Below are 15,095 nucleotides of genomic sequence, written 5' to 3'. Positions count from 1 at the left end.
AATTTACCATTTATTTAATGGAACAAAATGTAAGAACATTTGTCCAAATTTTTTTTTTAGGGGCAGCTAAGGTCCAGTACAAAAACACAGTACATTAGTCTCTTACCTTTCCTGCTTAACTGTGCTGTACAATAAACCAGGCTGACGAAATTATACAGGAAGGCAGGAACATGTAGCATTTGATACAGTGCCACAGAGAAGGTTACTGGTTAAATTAAGGAATGTTGGCTTGGATAGAGAACTGGCTAAAAGTTACCTTAAAGGTGAACCACGCCTTTAATAGACCTGGAGGAGGGCATTGAAAGTACTGTTTCATATTTTTGCTGATGATACTAAATTGAGCAGAACTATAGGTTCCATGCAGGATGCTGCCACTTTGCAGAGTGATTTGTCTAAGTTGGAAAACTGGGCAGCAAACTGGAAAATGAGGTTCAATGTTGATAAATGCAAGGTTATGCACAAAAATAATATAAATGCAAGTTATACACTAAATGGCAGTGTGTTGGGAGTTTCCTTAACTGAGAAGGATCTAGGGGTCTTTGTAGATAACAAGTTGTCTAATTCTGGGCAGTGTCATTCTGTGGCTACTAAAGCAAATAAAGTTCTGTCTTGTAAAAAAAAGGGCATTAACTCAAGGGATGAAAACATAATTCTGCCTCTTTATAGGTCCCTGGTAAGGCCTCATCTGGAGTATGCAGTTCAGTTTTGGGCTCCAGTCCTTAAGAGGGATATAAATGAGCTGGAGAGAGTGCAGAGATGTGCAACTAAACTGGTTAGAGGGATGGAAGACTCAAATTATGAGGGTAGACTGTCAAGGTTGGGGTTGTTTTCTCCGGAAAAAAGGCGCTTGCGTGGGGACACGATTACACTTTACAATTACATTAGAGGACATTATAGACAAATATCAGGGGGCCTTTTTACCCATAAAGTGGATCATGTACCAGAGGCCACCCCTTCAGACTAGAAGAAAAGAACTTTCATTTGAAGCAACGTAGGGGGTTCTTCACAGTCAGGACAGTGAGGTTGTGGAATACACTGCCGGGTGATGTTGTGATGGCTGATTCTGTTAATGCCGTTAAGAGGGGCTTGGAGGATTTCTTGTATAGACATAATATCAAAGGCTATTGTGATACTAAATTCTATAGTTAGTATAGATATGGGTATATAGAATTAATCTGAGAGTAGGGAGGGGTGTGTGTATAGATGCTGGGTTTTCATTTGGAGGGGTTGAACTTGATGGACTTTGTCTATTTTTAACCCAATTTAACTATGTAACTATGTTTTGTTAAAGGACCACAAATATAAAAAAAAGTAAAGGGTTTTTACTGATTAAAGTACACCTTTAAGACAAGTGATCAACTTCTCAGGCAGCACAACAAGGCAACCTCATAAAAAATATGACATTAAAATCTTATTGTTTTAGTACTCCTTATGATTAAGACTGTATACTTACTACCCACTACTGACAGTATTTTTTTTCTACACTGAATGAAAAGAAAAAAGATGGCACTTGTAGTTGCATTGAGTGAGGTACAGTATATGAAGCTGCAAACCCTTCAACTACTGTAGATGTAACCCAAAGCACAGTCATTACGTTGCTTCTGCTGGTTATTGATGGACGGATGGATCTTCCACAATATCTTAAAATCAAAGGTAAAACCCATACATTATGGCTGAGCTTTAGGACTTACTCTCACAATACTCAAACTCCTAACTCTACTCAAATAGATAAAATGAATGATGCCAAGAGAGGCAAACTCCAGAGATAAACGGTTGGTAAATACAGGCCCGGATTTGTGGAAAGGCCATCTAGGACCGGGCCTAGGGCGGCAGGATTTTAGGGGGGCGGCATGCTGCCCAACCACACACACATTTGTTCAAAAACACTGGCGATGCGCTGGAGATACAATCATTTAATACATTTCCTGTGCACCAATCCCCATTGCTCCTTTCCCCCTAGAGGGGACAGGGGTGAAGACCGGTAGTGGGCCTAGGGGCGCCCACTATGTAAATCCGGCCCTGGGTAAATAGTGTCTGCATTGGTCGATATCAGCAAAAGTGGCAGATAATCCCCTAGAGTGATCAGTCAATTTTAGAGCAATTTATGCACATGCATAAGTTCCCAACTGGACATCTGAGTGGCACATTGTTATTGTGCAGGTGCTCATACACTTTCGTTAACCAGCTGTATTCAGTTTCAGAGTTGATCAGCTCAGCAGTGAAGGTAAATCAAGACAAAGTCCAGCTGATTGAATTACCCGCACTTACAGGACCAGCAACACAACAAATTATCATTCAAAATTATAATTTAATTCTATGCCGTGCTTATGACTTATCTTGCACCATAATGTTTTTATCCAGTGGTTGTTCTCTGTAGCTTATTATTTTGTTTATTACTAAAACTGAGCCCTATAATTGTTGTTCCCCTGCCAGAAAATAAATAATTTCTATATCAGGGTAATTATATGCCCCAGAACAGTAACTAAAAACTTCTGAAAGAGTCTCCCTAAGGAGGGAACACCAAGTATCACCATTGACACTCACTGTAGAATGCTACAAGGAGTCTCACTCAAATAGCGACCTTCTGGTTTGTAGTAATTGGATCTGTACACAGAGTTCCAAGGACAAACAGTGCAGAACATCGGAGATTACTGAATGGCTGCGTCTTCAACTACTCACACGCTGTACCTTCTTCACTTATGAGAATTTACTCTTGAGTTTATTTTTGAAGATAGTAATCTTTATTACATTGAATAATTGTATGTAGTCATAGGGGGGTTATTTATTAAAGGTCAAATTTTTTTTTTTATAATAAATTCGAATGTACTCACAACTCGAATGGCAGGTTATTTATGAAAATATGGATGCGATGTATAATATTCCATCGAATAATCCCGACCCAAAAATTCAAATCAAATTTGAATTGAGTTTTCCTCTGGAAAAAAACTTGAATGTCATGAAGGCAATTAACATATTCAAATGGTTCAACTGACCTCTGCTATTGACTCGTAAATGAACTCGGCAAGTTTTAGGCGGCGAATATTCGAATTGGAACTGTTTCCGTGGTTCGAGGTGTGATAAATCTCGCATTCGAATTTACATTTGATTTGGTGTTTTTAAATGTAATTTGTGAGTTTCGATACAAATTTGAATTTACCATTCGAACCTTAATAAATCTGCCCCTTGGTCTTCATAAAAAAGAGAGAACTTCCCCTGCAGAGACTTGCTCTCTGAGAATTAAAGGAATTGTTCAGTGTAAAAATAACTGGGTAAATAGATAGACTGTGCAAAATAAAAAATGTCTCTAATATAGTGACTGGATGTCTAACATAACAGAACATAGCCCAACTTCCTGCTTTTCAACTCTCTTGGTTTCCACTGACTGGTTACCCTGGTTACCAGGCAGTAACCAATCAGAGACTTGAAGGGGGGCCACATGGGTCATATCTGTTGCTTTTGAATGCGAGCTGAATGCTGAGGATCAATTACAAACTCACTGAACAGATATGTACCATGTGGCCCCCCTTCAAGTCACTGACTAGCTCAGCGTTAGAGAGCTGAAAAGCAGGAAGTAGTGTTCTGGCTATTATGTTATACATCCAGTCACTCCAGCCTTTATGCATTACATTTTTGGTTAACTAAATATATTAGAAACATTTTTTATTAATTACACAGTTTTATTTTCACGCTGAACTATTCCTTTAAGGCAGAGGTCCCCAACCTTTTTTTACCCGTGAGCCACATTCAAATGTAAAAAGAGTTGGAGAGCAACACAAGCATAAAATAGTCCTTCAAAAAATAAATGGTGCTGTTACCTCAAACCAACTGCGAAAAACTTTTAAGTCGAAACCTTGTGATGCACCTCCGCCGTGTGTGCTGCTGAATAGGTCCACAAATATAAACTTCGCAAGGATCGATCAAGACTGCAGGTTAACTGCTCAAGCTTAGTGTTTATTGTTAACACACACATAAAATAGTCCCTTGGGGTGCCAAATAAGGGCTGTGGTGGCTATTTGGTTGCCCCTATGTGGACTAGCAGCCTACAAGAGGCTCTATTTGGTACTATACTTAGTTTTTATGCAATTAAAACTTGCTTCCAAGCTTGGAATTCAAAAATAAGCATCTGCTTTGAGGACACAGAGAGCAACATCCAAAGGGTTGGAGAGCAACTGGTTGGGGATCACTGCTTTAAGGTCTAATCCAGGGCACATATTGGCGTAAGGCTACAAGTTGGAGCAACGGTGCCTCTCATTTTACTATGAGCTTACATAAGCCACAGGATGGGAGTCCAATTGTCAAAAAGCCAAATTGACTGATGAAAGTATAAAGAACCTAGAGGCAGGCCCAGTTGATATGTCTGGGTAATAACCTCTATATCAAGGATAAGAGTGACTCCAGGGCTGGATCTAGGTTTGGCGACAAAGTCACATGGACGTTAAACAAAATTTATATTGTGGCTCATGTCAAAATCCAATAACAGTGCCAGACACCTTCAAAAAACTCCAACTAACACAACCATGCCCTTCAAAAATTCTTCCATGTTTTCTCTGATGTCCCACATGCTTATAACCACACCTAACTGACACAAAGCTTACTGTATGTCTCCATGTAACAGCAATTTTTAAGTAAAATTACATACACAAAGTCTTTGAATGGGCCTTGAGGTGACAATATGTTTCGTTGTGCCAGTTGGACCTTCTTTTGTATCCAGCATACATAAAGGTGTGATAATGTCTTTGTAGCCTAACTACCTGCTTCTCGAATTATGTACCCCCTCAAAGTGGGCCAATACCCAATTCAAACACAGTTAGCAAAGTAACAAGACAAAGAAGTGACATTTTTGGAGCAAAATCAAGGTATTTAATGCATTGACAATGTATCAATAGTTCCTAATTATTTTTCCTGTATCCATTATCTGTTTGTCCCGGCATTTATCCAAGTGTCTCACAAACACCTCATATAAATAGCTTTATCCCTATTCTTTTTCTACCTCTCAGCTCATCTTAATTCTTATGTGTATTTTAAAGCATTAGATGGAATGGAAAAACAGTTACTCAGTAAACAATGAACCAGTTATTCATAAAGCAATGCTTTCATTTTCTTTGGACTACACGAATCATCACTCACCTCTAAGGATCACCCCCAGCTCTGCATGAAGCTTTGCAGAAAAGCCAGATATTTTGTGACTTACGGTAAATAAGCGTCTTTTGCCCAAATAACACAAAATATGTACCAACTACAATTTCCTGCTGTGTCAAATATTCTCTTTCCTAGATGCAAAAATGATGTAGCTTTTCCCCCAACAGTATACCACTGTCTAATAACTTTATTCATTAGCAACTTGTTTTCTGATCTTTATATAAATTAGACACCAACAAATGTACCAGAAAATGTGTTTCTTTCACCTACCTAAAATTTGCATAAACACTGACCACCAGTTATAACCACTAATCCTGGCCAATAAAGCATTGGTCAGTGTCTCAAAATATAATCAATTGAAGCAATTATCTTGGCAACTACAAATTTTGTGGTCCATCAAAAATAATGAGCAAATCAACCGGGTCCGATTTTACCACCAAACAGATGAACAAAATTATGCCTGCTTATTACATAACTGTGTGATATTGGTTACACTTAAAGGGCAAGTCAACCGCAAAATAAATATTTGCCTAATAAAAGAAATCATTATTCTAAGTAACTTTGCAATATACATTAATTATACATTTTTTATGGTTGTTAAGTTATGTGTGTATGTATTGCTATTGAAAGCACTGTTTGTCTGTCCCTTTCTATTCTCTGCCCTGATGTTTAAGACTGATGATAGAATGTAAGCGAAGGCAGCTTTGCTGGGAAACCAAGACTGTTGCAACATTGTTTAAAAAGTAACAACTGGGAGTTAAGCCAATGTTGCTTTCAATATCAAATGTTTTTTACAAATAACTTTAAAACCACTGACAATTTGTAATGAATGTATTATGAAAAGTTGCTTAGAATTGTTTTCTTTTATTAGGCAAATTTTTTATTTTGGGGTTGACTTGCTCTTTAAGCAGAAACCAACCCAGTGGTTTTATATTTTGGATTGGCTATTATACCCCTGGACACCCGCCTGATTCCACTCCCAACCTTCTGTCCAGTGCTGCCCGTTTCTGATATATATATATATATATATATATATATATATATATATATATATGGGCATTTTAATTTGTTTTTGGTAGCAGTTAACTCATGTTAATTCAGGTGCAAATTACAGGGATCTGGAGACTCAGCTGTTACTTTGGTTGACCGGTTGCAGGGGAGCAAAATAGTATGACTTCCAATTTCAAATGTTTCTTCATGTTAATGTCCCATCTCTTGCGGCAATGACAATGTCTTGCTAGTGGAGTAAAGCTCATTCATCTTTTCACAGATCCATTGGTGTAAGGGTATGGTCAAAAAGTGAAAGCTCATTTGTCTGCCAGCCAAATATTTCTGTAAGGGCTTACCCTGGTAGTCTAGGGGGGACTAGGGTACGGTGGGGATGCCCTAGTCCTATCTCATCAAGCGTCGGTTCTCTATTGTGCGCAGCCGCTCACTTCCGGGGTTACCTGCCGGGCGAGTGACGTCATCACACAGAGTGGCGCGAAATTCAAATATTTAAAGGGGCTTTGAGCTCAAACTCATTGCCCATTGTTAGGTCAAACTTGTTAGTTCCTGGGTGCGATTTTTGTCCGTTTTGACTCTAACTATTCTGAACTCTGCCAAATCTGACCCTTGCCTGCCTGACTATTCTTATTCTACCGATATTGACCCTTGCCTGCCTGACGATTCTTTGAACTCCGCATGCACCGACCCGGCCTGTTTGACCTTGCTTGAACTTTGCCCGCACCGACCCCGGCCTGCCTGACTACTCTTTTGTCTATTCCTAGAACTGTACCTTCCATCTAAAACCATGCTAACGACCGTGCCCTTTGCCAGTCCAGAACTCTTGCTTGGCTCCTCTCTTATTAAGACCTGGCGGTATCTGATTAGCGGAGGGCTCCTCCCATAGTGAAAGGCGACTGCTACAGGCAGAAGCAGAGCCGAGACTATGGAGAATAGCACCTGTTCTGGATTTAAGGAGCCGATCGTAACAATTTCTCATTTACATTTTAGCAGGTAACCCCCAATACTGAAATTTGTTTCTTACAATCTCTGCCACTTCCATTGTCATTTTTAACATCCCTCTTGCCTATCCATAGAATACAACCTAACCATAAGGATTGCAAAACACAATAGTTTTTATGGACTCAGAATACTACTTTCTAACTGAACCCAATGAATCATGAGCCTAAAGGAAGCCATACACTGGCAATTCTGTGCTATCTGACTGATCTACAAGTGGGTTGAACGGACGAATACCATAGATGTAGCTAAACATAAAACCAAATCTGGGTATGTTGTTCATTTTTGAAAAATAATTGTTGCAAAGTTGGCATCAGGTCTAGTTACTTTCAGAAACTTAGCGGATATTTACTTATTCAAACAAATGACCAGTAAATATTACTTTCTAACTCTAACTTTTCTACCACCCTCAATAAAAAAGAATGAAAGAACAGTCCTGAAGGTTTATTACTGTATGTACATACTTTGTCAGAGCATCTTTACAACAAATCAGATATGGTGAAAATCCCTCTTCATGTGACAGTTTACAGAAAGTTACATTAAATAAAGTGTATGTCAACACGATTCGGTTGAGGTAAATATGATGCCAATCTGAACCCAATATTTGAAAACCCCTGATTCTTACCAACCTTATAAAATGCTTTAAAACTTGATCTTGTTACTGATGTATCCAACTTATATTTGATCCAAACTGCATTTGAACTCGTTGAAATAGGTGAAGGAATCTTAGGGGCAGATTTATCAAGGGTCGAATTTCGAGGTCGAAATCGACCCTCAAAGTAAAATCCTTCGAATTCGAAGGATTTTAGCACAAAAGCGAATAAAAATCTAACGATTTTAGCGATCAATCGAAGGATTTTTATTCGACCCAAAAAACTTAGAAAAGTGCAGTCAAAGTTTTTTTTTAAAGAGACAGTACTTTGATTATCGAATGGTCCAGCGATTTTTACTTCAAATCGTTCAAATCATTCGATTCGATCGAATTCGATCGAATTTGACCAATTCGATGGTCGAAGAACCCAAAAAATTACTTCGAAATTCGAATATTTTTTCATTCAAATTATTCACTCGAGCTTAGTAAATCTGCCCCAAATGCACTGCTTGTTTCCAGTACAAGGTTGTGTCCATCGGGGAGAATAAATGAATCCTTAATTGTCTTTGAAAATTCCTCCACAACCAGGATCGGCTAGGATAAAAGGAAAACAAAACCCATCAACAAATTATATGTATATATTGTGTCTATTGGTTACTGACACACACAAGAATATTTTGTTAGCGTTTAACAATCTGATATCAAAAATCAGCTGTTCAAATAGGTACAGGTATGGGATCCATTATCCGGAAACCTGTTATCCAGAAAGCTCAGAATAACGGAAAGGCTGTCTCCTGAAGACTCAATTTTATCCAAATAATCCAACTTTTAAAAAATTATTTCCTTTTTCTCTGTAATAATAAAACAGTAGCTTGTACTTGATCCCAACTAAGATATAATTAATCCATATTGGAAGCAAAACCATCCTATTGGGTTTATTTAATGTTTATATGATTTTATAGTAGACTTAAGCTGTGAAGATCCAAATTACGGAAATAGATGTGTAATCCAGATAACCCCAGGTCCCGAGCATTCTGGATAACAGGTCCCATACCTGTACAAGATTTAAATTTTACAAGAATGAAATAACTGGAGGACAGCAGAATTGGCATTCCAGTCAAGTAAAAAAAAAGACAAAATCAAGAGAGTATTGGAGACCAAGTTAAATTCCAGAGCAGGGGGAGGCAGTTTGAGGAGATTAGTCAACCCAAAGAAGAGGCGATTAGTTGCCGGGCGACTAAATCTCCCCGAATCTCCCAGTGTGACCTTACCCTAAAGTGATTTTCACCATTAAATTAACTTTTAGTATGAAAAAGACATTGATGTTCTGATCAACAATTTGCAGTTGTTTTATTTTTTGTGTTTTTTTTCCTACTAGTGAGCTCTCCAGTTTGGGATTTCAGCAGCTATCTGGTTGCTAGAGTCTTTATCTTAGCAACCAGGCAGAGATGTAAATGTGAGACTGGAAAACGAATAGAAGAGGGACTGAAAAGAATGATAAGGAATAAGAAGCAACATAATAATAAAATTGGAAACTCCCAGAGCAATCTCTTTTTTGGCTGTCGGATTCAGTGACCTCCCACCATCTGAAAAGCTGAACAGATGTAGAAGAGGAAGGAAAACAATTTAAAATCTACGCAAAATGAAAAATGAAGACCAGCTGCAAAGTTGCTAGCATTCTATAACAATACTAAAAGTTAATTTGAGGTTAAACCACCCCTTTCAATGAAATATCTTAGCCATAAATCATTGTACAGTGTATAAGGCACATAATGGACACAAGTGAATGATCCCACAGTGTTAATGCATGGAACTGGAGGGTTTCGGGAACAGAGAGGGTTGGGCACATTCATCTACATCTGCAGTACAGGCCGAACTTCCTGGAGGCGACATCCACCCCCCCATCACAGACACAGCTGTACTTTGGCTGCCAATATAAATGCCAATTTGGTGCTCTCAGACAAGCAAAACATGTTTCTAAAGGGCATAACAACAATAGGGTTTATTGAGGGAAACATACCATGGGAAAAATGGAACTTTGTGATAACACGTACTTGAGCAATAAGTATGACCATCTCTCTAATACAATATATTGTAAAAAGGCTTTTAATTATTACCCCTTTACAGTAATTTTATTAGCCTGCTCTCTGTCTAAGTCTATACAGATTCCATGTATACAGATGTCTAGAGGGTTTGTTCTACAGTCATCATATCTCAAGGTACACAGTGGACCATACCATTCAGGTGTACAGGTGCAACTACAAAAAACCCAAAGTAGAATTGGATTTAATGAGATACTAATTAGTCTAAATATGCAATCAAGTTAGTGATGCCTACACAAAAATATACATGTAGAATAACACCTCAATGTTAAATCCTGATTCATTATGGGTATGCCATTTAGATTACCCCTAAGGGTATATTTACTTAGCAGCAGAAATTCGCCAGCGACAGCCATCGCACCCAGGTGAAAATTCGCTGGGACAACGCTAATTTACTAAAATGCAAAGTTTCGTCCAGGTCGATGGACGCTGGAGAGTTTTCACTAGCGTTACTTCGGCAATGCGGGCAAATCAAAGCGAAGTTGCGATAGCGTTCAATTCTGTCTATCGCAAATTCGTTAGAGGTCTTGCGCTCAGGCTAATTTGCATATGGTGGGAAATTTAAAGTTGAATGGATGTCTTTCTGTTACATGTTGCATCTAATACATTACATTGACACTGATAACTAGACATGTCCAGGGAACCTTAATTAAGTCAGTAAAGTTGTTATAATGCCCTACACATGAGCCTACTGTAAAATAACGTTCCATATGTATGGGGGAAACCGTTACACAAAAATATTTTTTTACAACTTTTGCAGTCTATCACCCTGAAAAAAGGGGTTTTTTTAGAAGTTTTTCCACTCACAAAATATGATGTAAATAAATGAAGATTGAGGAAGATCTATATACTCCATTGCACTTCGCCTGGTCTGAGCTGGCGAAGGCAAGTCTGGCGAAAGAGGTAACGTTCAGTAAAATCTGCCTTTTAGTGAGTTTGCGGAGTAATGTCAATTCGCCAGAGCGAAAAGTCGCCTGGCGATAGAGTACGAATCACCGCTAGCATCTATCTCCTTCGCTAGCGAAGTGACGCCTGCGCCCATTAGTAAATCGGCGAAGTCCCTGCAGGCGGGAACGCTGGTGAATCATCACCAGCGTTAGTCACTTTGCACTTTAGTAAATCTGCCCCATAGAGTGAAAGGAAGACTAGGAAAGGCCTATGGGGAAGGATCTTCAGCAAAACTCACTGGTCAAGAGTGAAATGGAAATAATACATAGGAAATAATCACAGATAACTACTTGTAAAATGTTGGAGTCTGAAGCACTGTGTATTAAATTATATAAATATTATACAAATCATAGAAATATCACTGGCAAAAGGATAACTTCGTTTTAGTGCTTTAAAGACCCTGCTCCCCTAAAATGGGTTACTGTATTCTACAATCGGTACTTTAGCATCAGCAGAGAAAGCAAATGTTTTATGGAAGAATATGCCTATAACTTCAGGGAGTATTCTGACATAAACCTCCATTCTGACAGCCCAGTGCAGTTCCCCATAACGTTGGCATTCATTAACATCATCAGCACAGGTTGGACCTTGAAAATAAACAAAGAAAGCAATGTGTTGCTTATGGTACAATAGGATAAAAAAGTATTTGATTTTGCCTGCAAATATTCTATCAGGCCCGGACTGGCAATCTGAGGGTTCTAGCAAATGCCAGTGGGGTTGCTGTATGGTTCCATAGAAAGTTAGCATATAGTGGGCTGGTAGGGGGCTGTTTGAGCTGGTTGGAGGCTGTTTGGGCCTCTGTGTACTTGGAATTGCAGGGCCTATTTTGACTACCAGTCCAGGCCTGCATTCTATATGACTTAAATTAGAGTAACACATTTCCTTAAAGGAGAACTAAAGAAGTAGCTAGAAATGTTGTACATTATGTTTTGTGCTTCTGTACCAGCCTAAGGCAACCACACCCCCTTAGCAGTAAAGATTTGTGTTTCCAAAGATGCCCCAGTAGCTCCCCATCTTCTTTTCTGCTGATTCACTGCACATGCTCTGTGCTGCTGTCACTTACTGAGCTTAGGGACCCACTCACAATATACAGTACATATAGAATAGAAATGTCACAATATAAGGCTGATTAGTAACTAATATAGATAATAAGTACATATCAGCTCAGAAACCAGTGTAATTAGCATCAGAGTTTAATAATCAGCCTTATAGCATTAGTCTAAATTACAGGCCAACCTCATTTTCTGCTGGATAATTTGCGATGACCCCTAAGTTTAGCTTCTCAACAGCTGCTCAGAGCCCACTGAGCATGTGAGTGTCACAGACACTTTCCCCTGTGACAAGTTTGAAGTCCTGGATCATTGCTGCTATTGACATTTTTCATTTTTAGGGTTTAGTTCTCCTAAAGTCAAGCTGTGCAACCTGATTTGTTATTGTCTGATTTATGCCTGTAGCACTTGCTTTTAGTTCTGCTATACCCTCTTTATATTTGCGTATCATTAACAACAACAAAAAATAGCATTAATGTTACAGTAACTGTAATATTTGGGGGTGGGCACGTTTGCACTTTGCTGCAAAAGATTTATCCATGTATTTATGTGCTCTTGGTGAAAATCTAAAGACAATATCAGGCACGGAGATGGAGAATGATCTTCTAGTATGGTGTAGCTAGACAGTGATATACTAAGAGAATATGAATCTGAATAGAAAGTTAAGTAACTAATAAAGTAATAATACAACTGTAGCCTCACAAAGAAGCAAAAGAGGACAGCAAGTAATCCAAAAACGATACATAAACAGTGAAGACCAATTGGAAAGTGACTAAGAAGAGGCCATCTACAACATAACTGAAATATGAACTACTAGTTTAAGCTTCCTCACTGCCAATATTAATGCTACTAGAGAGAAAGGGAGGCACTGCCTTTTTCAATAAAATTATTTTCCAAAAAGAAAAAAAAAAACACCACGTCAGTCCAAGCAATGTTTACATTCGGAAAGTACATTTTTTTTTTCTACATTGGCTGAACAGTCCGATGTTATAACTCTTACAAGACACAACAGATCTATTTTTCAGTGTTGGCGCCATCAGACAATGTTAAAGCCATGAGACATGTTGGTGCCATGTGACAAGTGTTGAAGCCAAGGGACTGATTAATCCTTTACCATTAAAGGGATACTGTCATGGGAAAAAAAAATGTTTTCAAAATGAATCCCAAAATGGGAAATTCTAGAGAAGGATAAACACTATGGGACCCTCTTTAGGGAGAAACCGTTGTTTTCATATAAAAGAGCTAGACATTTGGGAGATCAACTCACTAGAACTGATATAGGAGTGAGTTGTAGTCGCCAACCTACATTTTTTGGTACACCACAAAAAGGTACATACCCTTGCTTAACATGTCAATGATGTAGTATCATTATAAAGGGTAATACGTTTAACCCTCCCTCTAAGGGGTATGAGATTGATTTGAAAGATTTTGCCACATGTACAACTATGGGTGTTATATATATGATAAATTTGCCCTTGTGGTAAAGCATATGTTGGAAAGACAAAGAGACAGATCAGAGTGCGTATTGGAAAACACAAAAGGTCGATTGATAACTGTGATTTAGATAGAATGAAATATGTCACTCCAGTTAGTAGACATTTTAAAACCCATGGACATAATAGCAAACAACTAAGATGGTTGGTACTCCAGGTAGTTAAATTTCCCATGAGAGGTGGTAACCAAGATAGAATATTGTTACAGCAAGAGGTTCTGTGGATAGAGAAATTGAATACACTAGCTCCCATGGGATTAAATGAGTATCTAAGTTATTCCTGTTTCTATTAATGGGGGAATATGTGTTGTGCCTGATTTTGTAAAATTGAGATTTTATTACATTTTGACTTTTAAAATTTCATATATTTCTATTTACAGTTTTATCACAAAGGGATCACATGATTATATGGACTATGAGCACCAAGGGACTATCAATAGTATCGAATAATCACCTTATTAAGGTATTATGGATCCTTTTTTATAATGGATTTGAAAATTAATTATCTATGTTAATTAACTTGATGATGTCAATTTTGTAGTTAAGGAAGGTGGGGCTTCTGATTTACCTCCCTTTAAAAATCTTTGTTTGCCCAGTTTGTAAGTAGCACTGGATGAAGGGGCACGTCCCCGAATTGTTTGCTGGGATCTCACAAATAAAAGAAGCTTTTTTCAAAAGAATGTTTGCAGAAGCAGTATGTGGAGTGTGCCTATGTTCTATTTTGTTTGGAGTATAAGAAGACTTTTGGTTTGCAGCAGAGCCTACGTGGAGCACCTCCAGTTTTAAAGTTTTTGTTTACATGAAACAAGTTTTTGCGGGGAATGAGTTTAAAAGTTTGGATACCATGGTAGCGTTCCTTCTCCTTTAAGAACATTAACACCAAGAAAAAGGTCATCAAATATATAAAATTGATCTAATAATCTGTTTCTTTACATTATTGTCATGTAATGCCAGATCATTCGGGGAGACTGAAGAAGCAGGCTGATGATGTTTACCTGAGAACTCTGTATCAGCAGTACCACACCCCTATCTTCTTGGTATCATTGGTATCATGGCGCTCCTACAGGAGTACCTGGGCTGGTGCAGCGAACAGGAGCACCAGCCCGGGGTCTCAGGTAAGCATTTCTAATCACTGAGGTTGCCTAACATTGCGCACCCCCAGTGAAATACCTTACTTTCTCCTTTAAAGGAGAAGGAAACCCCCTGGGTGCAAAACCCCTCCCCCCTCCCGTGTGTTGCCCACCCTCCCTCCTCCCCCCTGGCCTACCTGTCCCCCTGGGCAAATGCCCCTAACTTTTTACTCACCCCTCTGCGCAGGTCCTGTCCACGGAGTTCACAGTTGGCATCTTCTCCCACGAGCGTCTTCTTCCTGCTTTGACCGGCGTCTTCTGGCGCAGTCGCAGTAGGAACATTTACTGGTACGTATCTACTGTGCATTCAACGAATGTCAGGAAGTGAAATCGGAAAACTTTGTGACATTCGGCGCATGCGCAGTAGAGCCGTACCGGTAAATGTTCCTACTGCACATGCGCCAGAAGACGCCGGAGGGTGGGCAACACACGGGAGGGGGGAGGGGTTTTGCGCCCAGGGGGTTTCCTTCTCCTTTAAGCATCTATTAAGTCTTTAATAACAGAAATAGGAGACAACCACATGCTGTTTTGTCACATACCAAATGTTGCTGGAAATCTATGAAGATATGCTCTCTCTCTTGGGGTAAAATATCGCATTTTTAGTGTGGATAACTTTGCAAGCTTCTCTTCTTCAGTCAG

The 15,095-nt window shown here is 38.9% G+C and overlaps 1 long non-coding RNA gene across 1 annotated transcript in view; it reads left to right on the top strand.

The window, feature by feature from the left end:
- The window catches only part of LOC121395003, a 50,577-nt gene extending 36,114 nt beyond the window's left edge, over window positions 1-14,463 (top strand). Inside the window, exons 3-4 of the long non-coding RNA XR_005962169.1 lie at window positions 13,707-13,789; window positions 14,281-14,463. This is a non-coding gene — a long non-coding RNA (uncharacterized LOC121395003). The remainder of the gene's footprint in view (window positions 1-13,706; window positions 13,790-14,280) is intronic.
- Window positions 14,464-15,095: the final 632 nt, after the last annotated feature.

The sequence above is a fragment of the Xenopus laevis genome, chromosome 6S (genome assembly GCF_017654675.1).
Source record: "Xenopus laevis strain J_2021 chromosome 6S, Xenopus_laevis_v10.1, whole genome shotgun sequence".
In the NCBI taxonomy this organism is placed as follows: domain Eukaryota; kingdom Metazoa; phylum Chordata; class Amphibia; order Anura; family Pipidae; genus Xenopus; species Xenopus laevis.
This window is presented reverse-complemented; position numbering and strand designations above follow the sequence as displayed.